This window comes from Neoarius graeffei, chromosome 10, assembly GCF_027579695.1.
Source record: "Neoarius graeffei isolate fNeoGra1 chromosome 10, fNeoGra1.pri, whole genome shotgun sequence".
Lineage (NCBI taxonomy): Eukaryota > Metazoa > Chordata > Actinopteri > Siluriformes > Ariidae > Neoarius > Neoarius graeffei.
The window spans coordinates 29,852,566-29,872,842 of NC_083578.1; the positions used below are offsets into that span (position 1 = coordinate 29,852,566).

Consider the following 20,277-nt stretch of genomic DNA (forward strand, 5'->3'; position numbering starts at 1 on the left):
TGATTTTCAAAAGTAGGTTTGCAAAAAGGAGTTGATATCTTTCTTGCCCAGACTGTAGGTTCATGAACATGCAAGATGATTACACAGAGTCAAATGCATCCCAAATTTAGTATGCATTGGGGCTAATACTTTTCAGCCTATGTCACTGACCAATCCTTAACATGTCATCAGTAGTGATTCAGAAGGGGCATGTAAAATACAGTTGCAGATGTAATGAATAAGAACAACATGGATTATTTATTCCTTCATGATTTTTCCCCACGATGCCTTTAGAGGAGAAACTAAAAGTAGAACTACTGAATACAATGTCCAATAGGGAAGTTGTAACTTAGGGGTTAATTGTTGGACTACTGGTGAAAGGTCTTGAGTTCAAGTACCAGCACTGCCACTGCTGGGCCCTTGAGCAAGGCCCTTAACCATCAACTGCTTAGTTGTATAAATGAGGTAACTCTAAGTACCTTGGGCATCTGCAAAATGCCATAAAAGTGATACATATGACAACTAGAAAAGCACTCGGAGAGCGCAGACCTCCGCCAAGAATCCTTTAAAAAATTCCGGGATCCAGACGGTGATCCGGATCACCGCCAAAATTTAATGGATTGTTACTTGTGGCCAGTCACACCTCTGGAAAAAAAATTCAGAGCAATCCGTTCATAACTTTTTCCATAATGTTGCTAACAGACAGACAAACAAATAAACGAACGCTACCAAAAACATAACCTCCTTGGTGGAGATAACAACTAGAATGCATTTCCAGAGAAAATGCGAAAGTGTGCTTGCTCAGGCGCGCCGCCATGGCAACCCGGCAAGAGAGGCGACCACACGCCCACACGACAAGTTTTGTGTCAACACGCGAAAGTTTGGCCAAGACACAAGGCAGATTCTCATACGGAGATGACAGGCTGGAAAGGTTCTTTACAGGGACATCCCAGAGCATCACTAACATGAAAATTTAGATGTAATTCTAAATCCGTAAAGAGATATGACCCAAAACACGTTTTTGCTCATTGTGGCGCCCCCTAGTGGCCAAATGACACCAAATTTGATGAGGGTACATGAAATGGTGCCGAAAGTCATCTCAACAAATATGGTCTTGATACGTCAAAGCGTTTGAGATATGAGCCAAAATACGTTTTTGCTAATTGTGACGCCCCCTATTGTCCAAATTACACCATATTTGATGAGGGTAGTTTGGATGGGGTCCAAAGTCATGCTACTAAATATGGTCTTGATATATCAAAGCGTTTCCATGATATGAGCTCACTTCCTGTTTGGTGGCTTCACCATCGATTTTGATTGGCTGCCACGGATGAACGCTTTGACATATGAGAGCGAAACGAATATTATTCATTAGGCATGGACTGGAGATCATGTGTGCCAAGTTTCGTGATGATCGGACAAAACATGCGGCCAGGGTCACTCTACCTTCACTTTGGACAAAATTGAAAATGGCGGAAAATCTAATTAGGCGCAGAATGACGTCATAGGGTGCGTTGGAATCGTCTAGCTCCAAGGATTCCAACGGCACCAGACTTATGAAAATCAGACATACGGATCAAAAGTTACGTGCATGAACGCATGTAAGACTGTGATCAGTTGGTGGCGCTAGAGTGTGAGACGTACCAACATGAAACTTGATGAAATCAATCAGGGTCCACTCCTCTATCAGTGTACCAAGTTTCATGACTTTACACCTTACAGTTTGGCCTACAGAAGGAAAAATCTGTTTTTTGCGTCGCGCACCCATTCATTTCAATGGGGAAAAATTAATCCTTGAAAAAAAAAATCCGGGATCCAGAAGGTGATCCGGATCACCGCCAAAATTTAATGGATTGTTACTTGTGCCCAGTCACACCTCTGGAAAAAATTTCAGAGCAATCCGTTCATTACTTTTTCCGTAATGTTGCTAACAGACAAACCAACCAACAAACAAACAAACCAACGCTACCGAAAACATAACCTCCTTGGCGGAGGTAATAAAATGAAAGCACTGTAAAATTTAGTGGTTTTTGTTTGAATGAAAGGCTTACAACCTTTCTGTTTACTTTGTTTGATACAAGCCCAAATCAGAAAAAGTTGTTGCAGTGTGTTAAAATTGAAATTATAACTGACGGCAATGATTTCTAAATAATCTTTGATCTGTATTACACTCAAAACAATACAACAGCACATTATTTGATGGTTTATTTCATGATTTTTTTTCAAAATAAACACATTTCAAAAAGCACTTGCCACATTATAATTTTGCCATTCCTTCTCAATGCTTAAAAGATGTTGAGGAACAGATGACACCAAGTGATGAAGTCTTTCAGGTGTTATTTGTCCCTTTTTTCCTGCAAACAGGTCTTAAGGTGTACAACAGTACAAGGTCATCATTGCCATTTTTCATTTCAAAATTTCAACACACAATCTCTTTTGGGGACAAAGGGGACAGGCACCCTCTTCTTCCATATCCATGACTTTGTAATGTGTGCAGAATGTGGTTTTGCATTGTCTTGTTGAAATATCCCTGGAAAAGATGTCGTCTTGAAGGCAGCATATGTTGCTCCAAAATATCAATGTACTTTTCTACATTCATGCTGCCATCACAGAAGTGTAAGTTACCTTTGCCAAGGGCACTGACATAACCCTACATCATAACAGACCCTGGCTTTTGGACTTGTTGCTGCCAACAGTGTGAATGGTCATTTTCATCTTTTCTCTGAAGCACACAATGTCCATTTCTTACAAAAAAGACCTGGAATGCTGATTTGTCTGGCCACAATATATGTTTCCACTCTGTGATGGTCCACTGCAGATGTGTCTGAGCCCAGAGTAACTCCATATTGTAGTGCTTGACAAAGGTTTCCCAAAGTAATCCTGTGGTTGTATCAGCTACAGATGAATTAAGATAGAATTAAGAATTATAGATGAATTAAGAATTAAGATAAAGATGGTTCTTGATGCAGTGCTGTCTGAGGGATCGGAGATCAGCTTAGGCTTGTACTCTTGCCCTTTATTCACCAAAATTCTTCCAGATTCCTTGAATTGTTTAATGATATTCTACACCATAGAAGGTGAAATATCCAAATCTCTTCATATCTGTCTTTGAGGAACATTATTTTAAACATTTCAATTATTTACTCATGCATTTGTTGGCAAACTGGAGATCTTTGGCCCATTTTTGCACCTCGGAGATTAGACCTTGCCTGGATGCTGATTTTGTACCAAATCATGATTCCAGTAACCTGTTGACATCACCTGTTTCAAATCACATCACATCATATTTAATTGTTTTACCTCATTACTAGCCCTAAACTTCCCCGATTTTTTTTTTTTTTTGGGGGGGGGGATGTGTTGCAGGCCTGAAATGCAGGAATAGATGGATATTAACAAATGAAATTAAGTTGACCTTAAAAAAAAATTAAATATCTTGGGTTCATACTGTCTGCAATAAAATATAACTCAGTAAATTTAGAACTCACTGCTTTCTTATTTTATTTGTATTTTCCCTACCATCCCAACTTTTTATGATTTGGGGCTGTATTTGGAGGAAACACAGCATGAACCCAGTAGAGCATTATGGACTTGAATTGCTAACCCTATTTCCAAAAAAGTTGGGATATTTTCGAAAATGCAATAAAAACAAAAACCTGTGATTTGTTAATTCATTAATTAATTTAAAGCTTTTAATTTTATGACATGCAGGAATTAAGGCAGGCTGGCACCATTAGTTCACTGTTTATAACTGTCACACCCATACGCATTGGCGCATGCAACAGACTTTCTCTCACACGCGCTCTGAACAGTGCACGCAACGAATTGACACTCATGCACGCTCTGAACAGTGTGTGCCACTAATGACTAACACCTGCCTCGGATTAAGGCGCAATCAGCAAACATGTATAAGTCACATTTTACCAAGCCTCGTTATCTTGCAGTTTTATAACTACAAAATTAGTTATAACACTAAATTATATAATCACTCACCTAATGAAGTTAAATTTGATTAAAATGTGGCGATATCAATGTGACATTACAATATCCATACATAATTCTGTAATATATTCATAATGTTTTGTGTATTTTATTTAATAATTAACCCAATGTTCTTGCAATGTACAACAAAAATAATTTAACACTAGCAGCAGATTCAACACCAGTTTCCACCCATTGATTGTGAGAGTTCTTTGGAGGCGCATGCACATTCTGCGTAGTTGGCTGCAAGCGAGACGCTCTTTGTTGTGAAAGAGTGATCCAGGTCCATCGTAAGAGGGAACTAAAGTTCTACTTTGGCTATGATGTTGTTTAGGAAAACCATGTTAGCTTAATGATGGATCTTAAGAGGCAGTTAAAGGCACAGCCCTAAGAGGCTTTCGGGAAACCCACCCCAGATTTATTATTATTAGGCTAGCATTATAGGTATTTAAATGTATAGTTTATTTTAAATTATCAATAGTAATACAATACTTGCTTATGGCTAGCAGATTGGTCAAGTATTTCTGTGCAAACAAAAATTAACATAAATTTCAATGCTTTGCCCAAGTTTCTAGTAGTTCCAAATAGATTTTGCCGATTCATGTACTATTTTAGTCAAAAGCTTTTAAACATCTGGAGTTTCTTCTGTTACATTAAACTTAAATCTTTATGGAAATTATTAACGGCTCACTCTCAGATCCTTGTGGGACATGAAATGACTGGTTTATTAAAGGAACGTGAAGGCACTTTAAAAAGCTGTTAAGTTCGTAGAGTAAAAAACATTTTGGCCTTTTACATTAGATAAGGTCTACATTGTTCCAATAAAATATGTAAAATAAATATTTCTTGATTCGCGTATACCTTTAACCTTTTTCTTTTTTCATAATTTTTGCCTATATTCCCCCACTGACACCCTCCCCCCTACCACCTACATGTGTGCCTCACATGTAATATGCAGAAATATATAACCTCTGTAAGAAAATAAATTTTGTGAAAATAAGTTGAACATAAAGTCAATTATAGCCAGTTTAACCAGGGTATTTGTGACATTGTTGGAAGTGCTTACATATGAACACAGTTTGCAACATTAGTTAATGGGTATATAGGTTTTTGTGCTAGGAATGATATTATATCGATGTGCTACAATGTCACCTTCTTAAAGCTACATGGACAACTAATGGGGACAAAATTACAAAATGCAGTACAGCCGCCTAATATTAAAATGTGGCTGTTATGGGTCATAAATTGCATACTATGACACACTGCCACAAATAAGGCAAATTAATGTTTTACTGAGATGTCATTGCAAGCAGCTGTTAGCCTATAATACTGACATGTCTCCCATGTGTGAGTCAGAGAATGACTCAACAGAAAACAGCCCTCAACCTGCATCTTTGATTCATCTGCAATACAAACTCTTACTATGAGACATCTATCAGTCACTGAGGAACCTTGCTACACCTTTTTATCATTTATATCTCCTTAGGAGAATTAAAAAAGTGCAGAAAAATAGACACATGCTGCTATGCTGTATTCAATGTATACTGCTATACATTTATCCATAAAAATTGCTGTCTTTTGACATTTTTGCCTGATGTGAATAAAATAATGAGTCTAAACAATTTTCTGTGTCTTACAGGGTGTTCTATCCTGATGTTTGGTGTTCTTATTAGAATTCATTCTACTAAGAATACGAAAAACAAAAACAACAACAACAACCGGGGCAGCTTGTATCAATGGACTAGCAGGGCTGACTACTTCCAAATTTTGACAGTATTCTTAAAAGAGCTTACATTTTTAATCATTTCTAATAATAAGGTATGAATTCAAGCAAGTTGAGTAGGTGTTTACCCTACCATATTTGCAGGGTATTCACCAGTAATGCACCAGTAACATGAACTCACACCTGTACATTAAATATTCAGTTGAATTTATGTGAAAAGTAACAAAGGTTAAGTGTAGGGCCTGGGGTGGTGTTAGGCCCTGGTCACACTACAGCTTGCAATGGGTTTGCAAAGACTTGGTGATGAAAAATGGGTAGCATTGCCACTAATCATGTGATGCACAACAAATGTTCTCTGAGCTCTGTGAGTTGTTTTTTTGGGGTGTCTCTGCCTTGTGAGCAACCAAAAACATAAAAATTTTCAATGCGTGCATTGAAATTTGGTGGCAATGTTTTTGTCGACAAACTAAGCAACAAATACTCGCAGATGGGTTTGGGAATACTTCCTGTCGCTCGGGGAATCTTCTTCAAGCCTCTTGAGATGTATTTGTCTCAAATCCATGTCCCTGATGTTCGCGGGTGCCTCATCAACATAATGGCTCGGCTTAGCCAAACCTTTACCGAGACTTAAAAAGTGCATTTACATTCGGGGATCCTTCGGAGCATGTTGTGCATGCTCTTGGGACCCAGTCATTATGGGAAACACCTGATGCTGATTTGAGTACAATCAGCACGTGCATATAAGGATGCTGTTTTCACAAAGGCTTTGTGAAGTATTCTGTCAGGTATGCAGCAGTAGATGGATTTAAGTGCAGGAAGAGTGTTTATTAGCAGGCATGATATTTACAAAAACAAAAGAGTGAGGCAAGGTCAGAGTAACAAAACACAAATGAAACCAAAAGCACAACAGAAAGCAGAATCATAAACATGGCTAGAACAAACATGACAGTGATAATACTTCTCAAAGCCTCTGTGAAAACAGCATCCTTATATGCGTGTGCTGATTGCATTCAAATCAGCATCTGGTGTTTCCCATAACAACTGGGTCCCAAGAGGGCGCATAATGTGCTCCATGAGTGAGCATGGCTGCTCGAGCTGCGCCAGGTTCAAGTGTGCGAAAGCATGCCAATCAAGTGTTCGCCTGTTGTGTGACCACAACTTTTAGCTCATCTGTATATCGCCATGAATCGGCACCAAAATTCCTCATTTTCATCAATAACCCATCGCAAAGCATCGTGAGCTGTAATGTGACCATAGGTTTAGATCTTATTACCTTGCCTGGGACGAAGTCCACCAGGGGGCGAGGTATTGTTTTCGCTGGGGTTTGTTTGTTTGTTTGTTTGTTTGTTAATGATATTACAGGAAAATGGCTGGACCAATCTTCATGAAACTTTCAGGATAGATGGGCATTGGTCTCAAATAGAAACTCCAACATTTTGAGGGCCATCTGGTCGAGGTCAAGGTCACCAAAAAGGTCAAAATAATTTTTTTTGCAATATCTTCCTTCATATTAATTCAGATGTGTTCTGATTGGCTGAGAGCAGTATGGTGTGTTCTGATTGGCTGAGAGCAGTACAGTGTGCGAATGAGAATCAGAATCAGAACCATGTTTATTGGCCAAGTATGTTCACACACAAAGTCAAAATCAAGGTCAAGGTCACCAAAAAGGTCAAAATAGTTTTTTCGCGATATCTTCCTTCATATTCATCATAAGTGCTACCAGGCAAGGTTTGTTTTGCCTGGTAACACTTGTTACTTTATTTGTATGAAATTATATGAAATCCAATCACACCAAGCATGTTTGCTTGTTTGTTTTATAAACATTTTAATAAGATCAAGTTTCTTGCAGGAATCTATCCTTGTATTTCATGTGATGTAACACCATATAATCATGGCCATTTTGAGAACTGAATGGGAGACTGACTGCATCAATGTTATTGTGTCTGTGCTATATTAAGAATATTCATTTTCATTTCTACTGATAATTAACAGCCACAATACCCTTCACTTTATGCAAAACATCTTCAACAAGCAGCAGTGCAGCAGATTTATCAGACTGGCAATTTGTCATCCAGAGTAGGCTCCCATCACCAGAACCCTTTTTGGGGGAAAACAATCCCACATCCTGTGTAGATGGCAACAGCCAAACAGAGGAAGTTCAACTCCAAACTTCTCTAAACTACAACGCAGTACCCATGAGTTGCTATGAAGGTGGTTGCACCAACAATAAATAAAAATTCTGTGTACTTCTAGTGCAAAAGTTATAATTTCTCATCTTGCTTGCTGTGTAAATTTCTATATGATTAAAATTAAAATGACACTATCACTTATCACATCAAATGTAATTTCACATAGACAAAGGCTACAGGAAGAGGATTACACTCAGTCATATAACATTTTTTTAGATTACTTTACTCAATTATATGTGCATATAAAGACTAAATCACAGTAGGGTTACATAGAATTTAATCACATCTACAATTACAAAGTCACAGACAAATTGATGTTGGGGTTTGCTGGAGCAAGGTCTAAAGACAAGCTATTTTAACTTCCATGAATGTAATATTAACAGCTGTAGCACATATCAGCTACGGTATGGCACATATTGCAAGAAAAGGACAGTGGCAGTGAGTCTGTGTGCTCATCTGCTTTGCAGAATCAAGGTAATTAATTAATTAATTAATTTTAAAAAGTCATAGCCACCTGTAACCTACATGAGATAAAGAATAGCTTGTTGGGGCCTGGATTCTTAGCAGGCTACTACAAGTTACTAGTTGGGGCTCAGGCTAGAAAGACCAGGTTAATGTATAAGCTATAACATAGCTAGGTCAGTTCTCAGAGCACAGTGCTATTGCTAGCTGGCATACTATTTGTACAGCAGGACTGAAAAGTAAAATAATTCACCTGTAAAAAATCAGACCCAACCATGTGTTCAAATCAATTTTTCTGAGTCAGAATTCGTAATTTTTGAATCTGACATGTCATGAATGCAGTATTAAGATGAATCAAATGAATCTTTTCGATATAGCTTGCATATTCTCTGGCAGGCATAGTGGACATCTATTCACTTGACATAATATCTTTGGGTCATTTATAATCTAATTTAATTCTTGTGGCTCTCTATTGGTTTTGTTTTGTACTGCTATTTCACATTAAAATCTATGGCGAGTGTCATTTGTTTTCCCCCAAGAAGGGAAGTGTTTTAAGCCAACTTGCTCAGATGTGCCACTCTGATGAATCCTACCTGTCATGCTGCCTCATAGTTATCTTACCTAGTGCTACATTATGGTACAACTGGGAAGTTTATTTCAGCAGCAAGTGTTGCTCACTTTAGCAAAAGATAGTTAGATATCAACTTACCCTCCCAATAATGATAAAGAGGTTTTTTTTCCTCTTGATGAAACCCACCCAGACATGAAGGGGGCTTCTGAGCTCTTAAATGCTTTGAGGCACTCTCCATAATAGGGAGAGGAGTTGTATATGAGATCAATACATGTATCAGGAAAACAACATTTTCTGCCAGTTAAAGAGGAATCATCAGCTTGGAACAAAGTACATAAGGATCACAGTATATTTTGTTGATTTACTGTTTATTCTCTTCCAAAGTAAGGAGAGTAATCTTAGCTATCTTTCATCTCTACTTATATTCATGTTGTGCAGTGAAGCCACAGAAAAATAATATGACTGAAACAATCAGGGTGGGTTTACCAAAAGCCTCTTAATGCTAAGAGCATCTTAACTAGGCGAGAGAGAGCACTCATTGTGCTGCTCGCTCTACCATTTAACGATGATGTTTGTGCTACAATGCTTTTGGGAAACTCAGGCCAGATAAGTGAATGTAAAAAGAAGAAGCACTGTATAATTTTCAAAAAGCTATTTATTAATTTTGTCATTTAAAATTATTAGAATTACTAATTTTAATAGCATTCATAAGATATTGTACACTGTATGAACTTTTAAACTGTCTATCATTTTTCATCCAGTCATGTGAGGTAGTGATTACACTTACTTATTTGTACTTATGCAGAATTCTGGGTTATTTCCAGCCTTTGATATTTAACCTGTCAGGAAATGGAGGGATGAGGGCTTTTCTGTGTGGAGTTTGCATGTTCTCCCCATGTCTGCGTGGGTTTCCTCCGGGTGCTCCGGTTTCCCCCATGGTCCAAAGACATGCAGGTTAGGCTAATTGGTGGCTCTAAATTGACCATAGGTGTGAATGTGAGTGTGAATGGTTGTCTGTATCTATGGTGGGGTTTACATTAGACCGTATCAGCGGATCATCAGATTAACGTTTTTAAAAACGATTAGCGTGCACACAGCAACGCCAATACACGATTAGCGTGCACACAGCAATGCCAATACACGGATACGCTAATCACATGACTAATTCGGCACGTAAGTTGAAATGTGTCAGTGCGGCTCATTGCTTCCTCCTCAGCGGCTGCGCTCCAAATCACTCCGCCCTGAGCAGCGAGTGCCCTCTGGAGGGTGCGCACTCCGGCCCTGCGCAGCTCACAGAGCGCGTGAGTGTAGTGCACGAGCAGTGATTCGGGACTGAGCCGCTGTGCGCAAGTCACTTACCACTTGCAAGTGGAAGGATGGCAAGCCTAAAGACCATCACAACTACACAATGGGCAGTATTTGCATCAGTATTTGCAGTATTTTCATACTTTTATACTCTTTAATGAAAGATGATACAAGGTGGAAGTCCGTGCCGTTTTTCAGCAGTCGCGTCACATGACCAACGCCAGCGAATCAGGAAGGTGGATGTCACAGTGACGTTGTCCAATGACGACGCCAGCTAGAGCTCAGCACAGCGTATCCGCGTATTCTCAATGTTTACACAGCACCGGACCAGACACGATCTGGATTGAATACGTGGACCCTGGCGGATTCCTGTTTCCCGGCGTTTTAATGTAAACGGACAGTGCATCCGCGAAGAAAACGAGACAGATACGGTCTAATGTAAACTTGGCCTATGTGTCAGCCCTGCGATGACCTGGCGACTTGTCCAGGGTGTACCCCGCCTCTCGCCCATAGTCAGCTGGGATAGGCTCCAGCTTGCCTGCGACCCTGTAGGACAGGATAAGCGGCTACAGATAATGGATGGATGGATGGAAATGGAGGCAGATGTAGGTGCAGTTTAAGAGGTTTATTTTGAAAACTGGCACGGAAATCCAAAATGAGAATCAGAGTCTCGTCTCGTCTCGTCTCGTCTTCTTCCGCTTTATCCGGGACCGGGTCGCGGAGGCAGCAGTCTAAGCAGGGAAGCCCAAACTTCCCTTTCCCCAGACACCTCGGCCAGCTCCTCGGGAAGAACACCGAGGCGTTCCCAGGCCAGCCGAGAGACATAGTCCCTCCAGCGTGTCCTGGGTCTTCCCCGGGGCCTCCTCCCGGGGGGACATGCCTGGAACACCTCCCCAGGGAGGCGTCCAGGAGGCATCCGAAAAAGATGCCCGAGCCACCTCAGCTGATTCCTCTCGATGTGGAGCAGCAGCGGCTCTACTCCGAGCTCCTCCCGAGTGACTGTGCTTCTCACCCTATCTCTAAGGGAGCGCCCAGCCACCCTGCGAAGGAAACTCATTTCGGCCGCTTGTATCCGCGATTTTGTCCTTTCGGTCATTACCCAAAGCTCATCAGAGTCATGGTTAAAAAACAGGCACAAAGTCAGGCAATCAGCAAAAATAAATAAATAAATAAATAAATAAATAAAATAAAATAAAATAAAATAAAATAAAATTGCTTATTTATTCATGACAAACATACAAAATCTTAATATCCCCTCTTAGTAAATCAACTTGCACATTTTTGGCAGGTGTTGTCAAGTTTGCATGTTTTTACCAATGACTGTATATGAGTGGACATGATGGTGCCCTTCATTCCTATTGTGTGGTTTTGAAGCCTTTATTGGTCAAAATGGGAATTGCCATCTTGCAAAAATTGCAAACTATGCATGCACAGTAAACATAGCCAGTTGGGAAGCAGGTCCACCTCTTTCCCACCCATATCGGTGATGGACATAGCACTTGTTCATATTTGAAAGTGTACACACAAGAGAACACATCAGCTAACACAAAGTGGCAAGTGCAGCATTATTATTTAATATGTATAATGCTGAACTGTAGTTGTATAATTTTTGCAGGTATATCAATTTTACCATTGTTAAGAAAAGATTTTCGAAGTGTACTCTCTTATGCTATGCTGTCAATGGAGTTCATTTAAGAGTGATTGGCTAACCTTGCAAAGCTACTTTGAGTGTTAGCTAAACTGTAAAATTGTAAATGGTTATATGATTTCGCTAGTGTTAGCTGCCTTGGTTTGTGCCATGATTTCACTCATGAGCTAGTTTAGACATCAAAATGAGCAACCTACTAGAAATAATTAACTCCTCGCTGAGTGTCCATTAGAACAGTTAACTGAAGAACCAGATATGGCTTTGCTCTAGAATTGTCAAAGCTGTAAACACTATAAATCTACAGTTTTAAAAATGTTTAAATGGAGTTAGCTGGACTGTAGTTAGAACTTCAGCAAAGTGCATGCACATTCATGAAGCTTGACTGTCATTTCTATCTCAACCCTAAACTGCTAATCACCTCATTAACTACACTATTTTATTTATCATCCAATAACTTCTATAAAACACATTAATCATAAAAATATCTGGGGAGATATCAAGGTCACCTGAAAGTGTTAAAACTTGTGTCCCATCCCCTTCATTAACATGGGACTGGGACAGGGTTAAAAATTTTACTGCAACCAGACACTAGAGGGCCTCAGAGACATTTTGGCTTCACTTTTGAATCCCTGTTTGGATGTCGGCCCATATATACAGTCACTGGTTTTTACACAAGCAAACAATCAGTAAATTGGGGTGTAAAAGCATGTTTAAGAATTACTTTTGTTACATTACTGTTCTGTCCAGTACTATCAAACAGCAACCTTAACATATTGCCTATACCAGCAATATGGGCAAGCAATACTGAATACATGCTTGCACAGACCTACACACATTGAAACAGCATGACCTTCAGTCTGCTCCAAGTAGTATTAAGTCCTCTTCTGTGCATAATATTTGAATGATCAAACATGCTGGAACAGTCAAATCAGACAAAAATAATTCATCCAAAGTATTGCATTCAAATGCTGACAGAATGAACATTAGCTGTGTTTCAGAGACATGTTGACTGAGAGTAAAACTCAGAATCTTAAATAAAAATTTGGGTTTTCATTTTTAATATATGAAAATTTAATTCAAATATGAATATTACTGAGGGCGGCACGGTGGTGTAGTGGTTAGCGCTGTCGCCTCACAGCAAGAAGATCCGGGTTCGAGCCCCGTGGCTGGCGAGGGCCTTTCTGTGCGGAGTTTGCATGTTCTCCCCGTGTCCGCATGGCTTTCCTCGGGGTGCTCCGGTTTCCCTCACAGTCCAAAGACATGCAGGTTAGGTTAACTGGTGACAAATTGACTGTAGGTGTGAATGTGAGTGTGAATGGTTGTCTGTGTCTATGTGTCAGCCCTGTGATGACCTGGCGACTTGTCCAGGGTGTACCCCGCTTTTCGCTCGTAGTCAGCTGGGATAGGCTCCAGCTTGCCTGCGACCCTGTCGAACAGGATAAAGCGGCTACAGATAATGAGATGAGATGAGATGAATATTACTCAACAACTGAAGTTTGTCTTTGCCAACCTTTAAAACACACAGAAACACACATACAATAGTAAAATCAGAAGAATACAGTAGTATCTGAATTCAAGCAAAAAAAGTGTTGCTATGTTGAAATTGATATCATGCATGCTGACATTCACACACTCTCAACGCAATCTCATCTCATCTCATTATCTGTAGCCGCTTTATCCTGTTCTACAGGGTCGCAGGCAAGCTGGAGCCTATCCCAGCTGACTACGGGCGAAAGGCGGGGCACACCCTGGACAAGTCGCCAGGTCATCACAGGGCTGACACATAGACACAGACAACCATTCACACTCACACCTACGGTCAATTTAGACCCAGCAGTTAACCTAACCTGCATGTCTTTGGACTGTGGGGGAAACCGGAGCACCCGGAGGAAACCCACACGGACACGGGGAGAACATGCAAACTCCACACAGAAAGGCCCTCGCCGGCCACGGGGCTCGAACCCGGACCTTCTTGCTGTGAGGCAACAGTGCTAACCACTACACCACCGTGCCGCCCACTCTCAGCGCAATCTTCTATCCAAAACTGATTTCTTTCTGCAGCTATAAAACTATGTGTTTCATAGTTCCCACTGCAGATGCCATTCGTGTTTCAGCTATGAGCATAATTCTCTATTGCATTCAGGCGCGCACACACACGCACACCCAAATGCACACTTACATACAAACACACATGATTACTGCAGTCTCTATAAAAAATTGTATGCAATTTTACACACAATGAACCGATACCCAAAAATGCACAACACACAAATATCGGTAATATTACACGTTTGACCAACAAATGTGCCAATAATTGATATTTAGTGGTGACTTGTCCATTCTGGCTGCCCCCTTCCAAATACCTAGAGAGAAATTCTACTTAAACATGTTAAACATAAATTAATTATCTAATGCTACATAACTCATCTCATCTCATTATCTCTAGCCGCTTTATCCTGTTCTACAGGGTCGCAGGCAAGCTGGAGCCTATCCCAGCTGACTATGGGCGAAAGGCGGGGCACCCTGGACAAGTCGCCAGGTCATCACAGGGCTGACACATAGACACAGACAACCATTCACACTCACACCTACGGTCAATTTAGAGTCACCAGTTAACCTAACCTGCATGTCTTTGGACTGTGGGGGAAACCGGAGCACCCAGAGGAAACCCACATGGACACGGGGAGAACATGCAAACTCCGCACAGAAAGGCCCTCACCGGCCACGGGGCTCGAACCCGGACCTTCTTGCTGTGAGGCAACAGCGCTAACCACTACACCACCGTGCCGCCCACTCTCAGCGCAATCTTCTATCCAAAACTGATTTCCTTCTGCAGCTATAAAACTATGTGTTTCACAGTTCCCACTGCAGATGCCATTCGTGTTTTAGCTATGAGCATAATTCTCTATTGCATTCAGGCGCGCACACACACACGCACACCCAAATGCACACTTACATACAAACACACATGATTACTGCAGTCTCTATAAAAAATTGTATGCAGTTTTACACACAATGAACCGATACCCAAAAATGCACAACACACATATATCAGTAATATTACACGTTTGACCAACAAATGTGCCAATAATTGATATTCAGTGGTGACTTGTCCATTCTGGCTGCCCCCTTCCAAATACCTAGAGAGAAATTCTACTTAAACATGTTAAACATAAATTAATTATCTAATGCTACATAACTATGAACTAAAAATAGTTTACTCATACAATGCACCTGTTAGTCTGTCAATGCCTGTCAGCATTCATTAAAAACTCGTTCCAAATCGTAGTTGCTTAATTTCAGTGTGAATAGATATATTTCCTTTTTAACAGCACTGGCCAAATGAGAGTCTATGAAAGTCCTTCAACTTTTTTGGAATTGGGTGATCTGAGGCTGCTCTCTAACTTTTTGGCATCAGAATTCCCATGGGATGCGTCACCAATTCCCCCAAGCCAGTTGATAATTGTTCTTTTTTTTCTCTCTAATTTAATTGAACAATTTCACATTTATGCCCATCTGCCCACAGCTATTACAGATCGCTTCTATTCCTATCTTTCAGGATGGCAAACTTTTATTTCCATGGAACCATGGGAATAAAAGAAAATACTGGTTTTATCTTGTGGTTTTGTTTTTTTTTTTTTTTTTGGGATTGGACAATTCTCATTGTTGTCTTTTTTTTTCAAATTCAACTCAAGTTCACAGGTGGATGTGCATCTAAAGTTCTTATTTATCGAGAAAAAGTGAGTTGGATTGAGATGTAAGTAATGGCCTTTTGATTTCCCTATTTGCTATTTCAAAACATCCACCTTTTTATTGCTTTCTATTTACTATTTCAATCAGTGTCAGCAGTCTGCACTAAAACATGAACGAGGCTAAATGCTGAACATTAGCTTAACATCACTGAACAGCTAGATCAAGACTACAGTATTGGTATTACAAAGTTTATCTATGTATATTTTTCTTATCTATTTACTGTATGTTTTATTATATTTCAAGAAGTTGCATCTTGAGCACGTTTCATGGCTAAATGTTGCCGTCTAGCAGAGCTAAGATCAGAAAAGACAGGCAGGAAGTTAGAGAACCAGAATATCAATTAAGCCAAATGTTCCTTCATACTTTGCACTGAGCTGTGTTATTGTGTGTGCTTAAATGTGTCGGCATGACTGTGTATTGACTGAGTCCAGGTGTGCATGATTAGTACGAGATTAGCATGATTTATGGGAGAGAGAACTGTATTCTGTGTTGGCCATAACTCAGAACTCCAGCAATGACATAGCATAGCATTTTAAGATGGACCTGAATTTTTAAACAAGAAAATTGTGAGCAAATGTACTCCCCCCCACCCCAAATTTTTTATCACCAGACACCATGGCTGATATTCATGAAAACACTTAACATAAGACATTCCCCTCCAATCTTCTGTTCTTTATCTATGTGATGCTTTATCACCCAGATAGCTTTCTTTCATCTCAGAAATATTGCAAAGATAAGAAATTTAATGTCATTGCATGATGCAGAAAAACTAGTCCATGCTTTCGTTACCTCCAGGTTGGATTATTGTAATGCCTTACTGTCTGGATGTTCCAATAAGTGCATAAACAAGCTCCAGTTAGTTCAAAATGCCGCAGCAAGAGTCCTTACTAGAACTAGAAAATATGACCACATCACGCCTGTCTTATCCACACTGCATTGGCTCCCAATCAAATTTCGTATTGATTATAAAATACTACTATTGACCTTTAAAGCACTAAATGGTCTCGCACCACAGTACCTGAGTGAACTTCTGCTCCTCTATGACCCGCCACGCCTACTTAGATCAAAAGGTGCAGGCTATCTGCTGGTACCTCGTATAGTGAAGGCTACATCAGGGGGCAGAGCCTTTTCTTACAAAGCCCCACTGTTATGGAACAGCCTTCCAAGTAATGTTCGGGAATCAGACACAGTCTCAGCATTTAAGTCTAGGCTGAAAACATATCTGTTTAGTCAAGCCTTTTGTTAATGGTGTTTATGAGGTAAAAGTATAGATCTGGAGGGTCCTCAGACATAGAGTGTTTTGGTAAACTGGGATGTATGGATGCTGTCAGTCCCCACTCGCTTGCTCACTCGAGTTTGTTGACGGTGCAGTGGCTGGCTGCTTTATGTCCCGGGGCTCCCTCATGCCTGTGTTACCTTCTGGCTCTCTCCTTTTAGTTATGCTGTCATAGTTAGTTGCCGGAGTCCCTGCTTGTACTCGGTGCAATATGTATACTGTTCCTACTTATTCAGGTGACATTGGGCATACCTAACCACCTGTGTTTTCTTTCTCTCCCCCCCCCCACCCCAAATCTGTCCCTCTGAGTTACATGGAGTCAACAGGAAATCTTTTGGTGGAGACGGTGGGGACCTCGACTGGCTATCGTAGTCTGCAGGGAATCGGCCGTCAGACATTCTGTCGCATGTCCCAGACCCGGTGAAATGTAACTGAATTGTCTTGGCCAGGCCTAAGGGTCCCATCTGCATCTCATCATTGCTGAGGAGTGTGCTCCCATCACCCAATCAAGCATCCAGCCAGAGCAGTCATGATATATTTTTTACCATATTAACATGCCATTGTGCGTCATGCCTGATGTAAAGACTCTCGTCTCTGCGAGCCTACCACACAGATTTAATACTTGTCATTTTTAGGGCATACCTAACAACGTGTTTTCTTTCTCTCTCTCTCTCTCTCCCCCCCCCCCATCTGTCCCTCTGAGTTACATGTTGATCCTGGGATTGAGATGCTGGCCTCTTCTGCCCCTCGGACCTGCTTGATCCATCCTGGTGCCCTGTGTCTGGTCGGAGTTTTATCGCCCCACTCCTGTGAAGGACGGCCCCATGAGGACAGTTGAGGGTTATACCTGTTAAAACTGTTAATATTATAGTCAGGCTGTCTGTTGTTGCCCAAATGAGGATGGGTTCCCTTTTGAGTCTGGTTCCTCTCGAGGTTTCTTCCTCATGTCGTCTGAGGGAGTTTTTCCTTGCCACCGTCGCCACAGGCTTGCTCATTGGGGATAGATTAGGGATAAAATTAGCTCATGTTTTAAGTCGTTCAAATTCTGTAAAGCTGCTTTGCGACAATGTTTATTGTTAAAAGCGCTGTACAAATAAACTTGATTTGATTTGATTTGATTTGATGGATGAATATGGCTTAAATTTCAATGTTACCAACCAGCTGTGCAGATTCTGTAGTTCCTCTGATTACTAAACAGACAAAGGCAAGGAGGGGAAAAGAGGGATTCTCTTCTCGTCTTGTCTTCTTCCGCTTTATCCAGGGCCGGGTCGCGGAGGTAGCAGTCTGAGCATGGAAGCCCAAACTTCCCTTTCCCCCGACACCTTGGCCAGCTCCTCGGGAAGAACACCGAGGCGTTCCCAGGCCAGCTGAGAGACATAGTCCCTCCAGCGTGTCCTGGGTCTTCCCCGGGGCCTCCTCCTGGGGGGACATGCCCGGAACACTTCCCCAGGGAGGTGTCCAGGAGGCATCCGAAAAAGATGCCCGATCCACCTCAGCTGATTCCTCTCAATGTGGAGGAGCAGTGGCTCTATTCCGAGCTCCTCCCGAGTGACTGTGCTTCTCACCCTATCTCTAAGGGAGCGCCCAGCCACCCTGCGAAGGAAACTCATTTCGGCCGCTTGTATCCGCGATCTTGTTCTTTCGGTCATTACCCAAAGCTCATGACCATAGGTGAGAACCAGAACGTAGATCGACCGGTAAATTGAGAGCTTCGCCTTTTGGCTCAGCTCCTTCTTCACCACGACGGACCGGTAAAGCGACCGCATCACTGCGGAGGCTGCACCAATCCGCCTGTCGATCTCACGCTCCATCCTTCCCTCACTCGTGAACAAGATCCCGAGATACTTAAACTCCTATACTTGAGGCAGGACTTCTCCACCAACCTGGAGAGGGCAAGCCACCCTTGTCCGGTCGAGAACCATGGCCTTGGATTTGGAGGTGCTGATTCTCATCCCAGCCGCTTCACACTCGACTGCAAACCGCCCCAGTGCATGCTGAAGGTCCTGGTTTGAAGAAGCCAACAGGACAACATCATCCGCAAAAAGCAGAGATGAAATCCTGTGGTTCCCAAACAGGATTCCTTCCGGCCCCTGGCTGCACCTAGAAATTCTGTCCATAAAAATTATGAACAGAACCGGTGACAAAGGGCAGCCCTGCCGGAGTCCAACATGCACTGGGAACAGGTCTGACTTACTGCTGGCAATGCGAACCAGACTCCTGCTCCGTTTGTACAGGGACCGGACAGCCCTTAGCAAAGAGCCCCGAACCCCATACTCCCAAAGCACCCCCCACAGAATACCATGAGGGACATGGTCGAATGCCTTCTCCAGATCCACAAAACACATGTGGACTGGTTGGGCAAACTCCCATGAACCCTCGAGCACCCTATGAAGGGTATAGAGCTGGTTCAGTGTTCCGCGACCAGGACGAAAACCGCATTGTTCCTCCTGGATCCGAGGTTCGACTATTGGTCAAATTCTCCTCTCCAGTACCCTGGAGTAAACCTTCCCTGGGAGGCTGAGAAGTGTGATTCCCCTATAATTGGAGCACACTCTCCGGTCCCCTTTCTTAAAAAGAGTGACCACCACCCCAGTCTGCCACTCCAGAGGCACTGTCCCCGACCGCCACGCGATGTTGCAGAGGTGTGTCAACCAAGACAGCCCCACAACATCCAGAGACTTGAGATACTCAGGGCGGATCTCATCCACCCCCGGTGCCTTGCCACCGAGGAGCTTGCAAACCACCTCAGTGACTTCAGCTTGGGTAACAGACGAGTCCACCTCTGAGTCATCAGCCTCAGTCTCCTCAATGGAAGACATGACGGTGGGATTGAGAAGATCCTCAAAGTATTCCTTCCACCGCCAGACAATGTCCCCAGTCGAGGTCAACAGCTCCCCACCCGCACTGTAAACAGTGTTGGCAGAGTACTGCTTCCCCCTCCTGAGGCACCGGACGGTTTGCCAGAATTTCTTCGAGGCCGACCGATAATACTTCTCCATGGCCTCCCCGAACTCCTCCCAGTTCCAAGTTTTTGCCTCCGCAACTGCCTGAGCTGTGGTACACCTGGCCTGCTGATACCCGTCAGCTGCCTCAGGAGTCCCGGAGGTCAACATGGCCGGATAGGACTCCTTCTTCAGCTTGACGGCATCCCTTACTTCTGGTGTCCACCACCGGGTTCGGGGATTGCCGCCACGACAGGCACCGGAGACCTTGTGGCCACAGCTCCGAACAGCTGCGTCCACAATGGAGGTAGAGAACATGGTCCACTCAGACTCAATGTCCCCTGCCTCCCTCGGAAGCTGGGAAAAGCTCTCCCGGAGGTGGGAGTTAAAGACCCCCCCGACAGAGTGCTCGGCCAGACGTTCCCAGCAGACCCTCACCATATGTTTGGGC

At 42.3% G+C, this 20,277-nt stretch overlaps 1 protein-coding gene across 1 annotated transcript in view; it reads right to left on the reverse strand.

The window, feature by feature from the left end:
* Positions 1-20,277, reverse strand: part of bsna (bassoon presynaptic cytomatrix protein a) — a 293,110-nt gene that overhangs the window by 222,716 nt on the left and 50,117 nt on the right. The window lies entirely within an intron of this gene.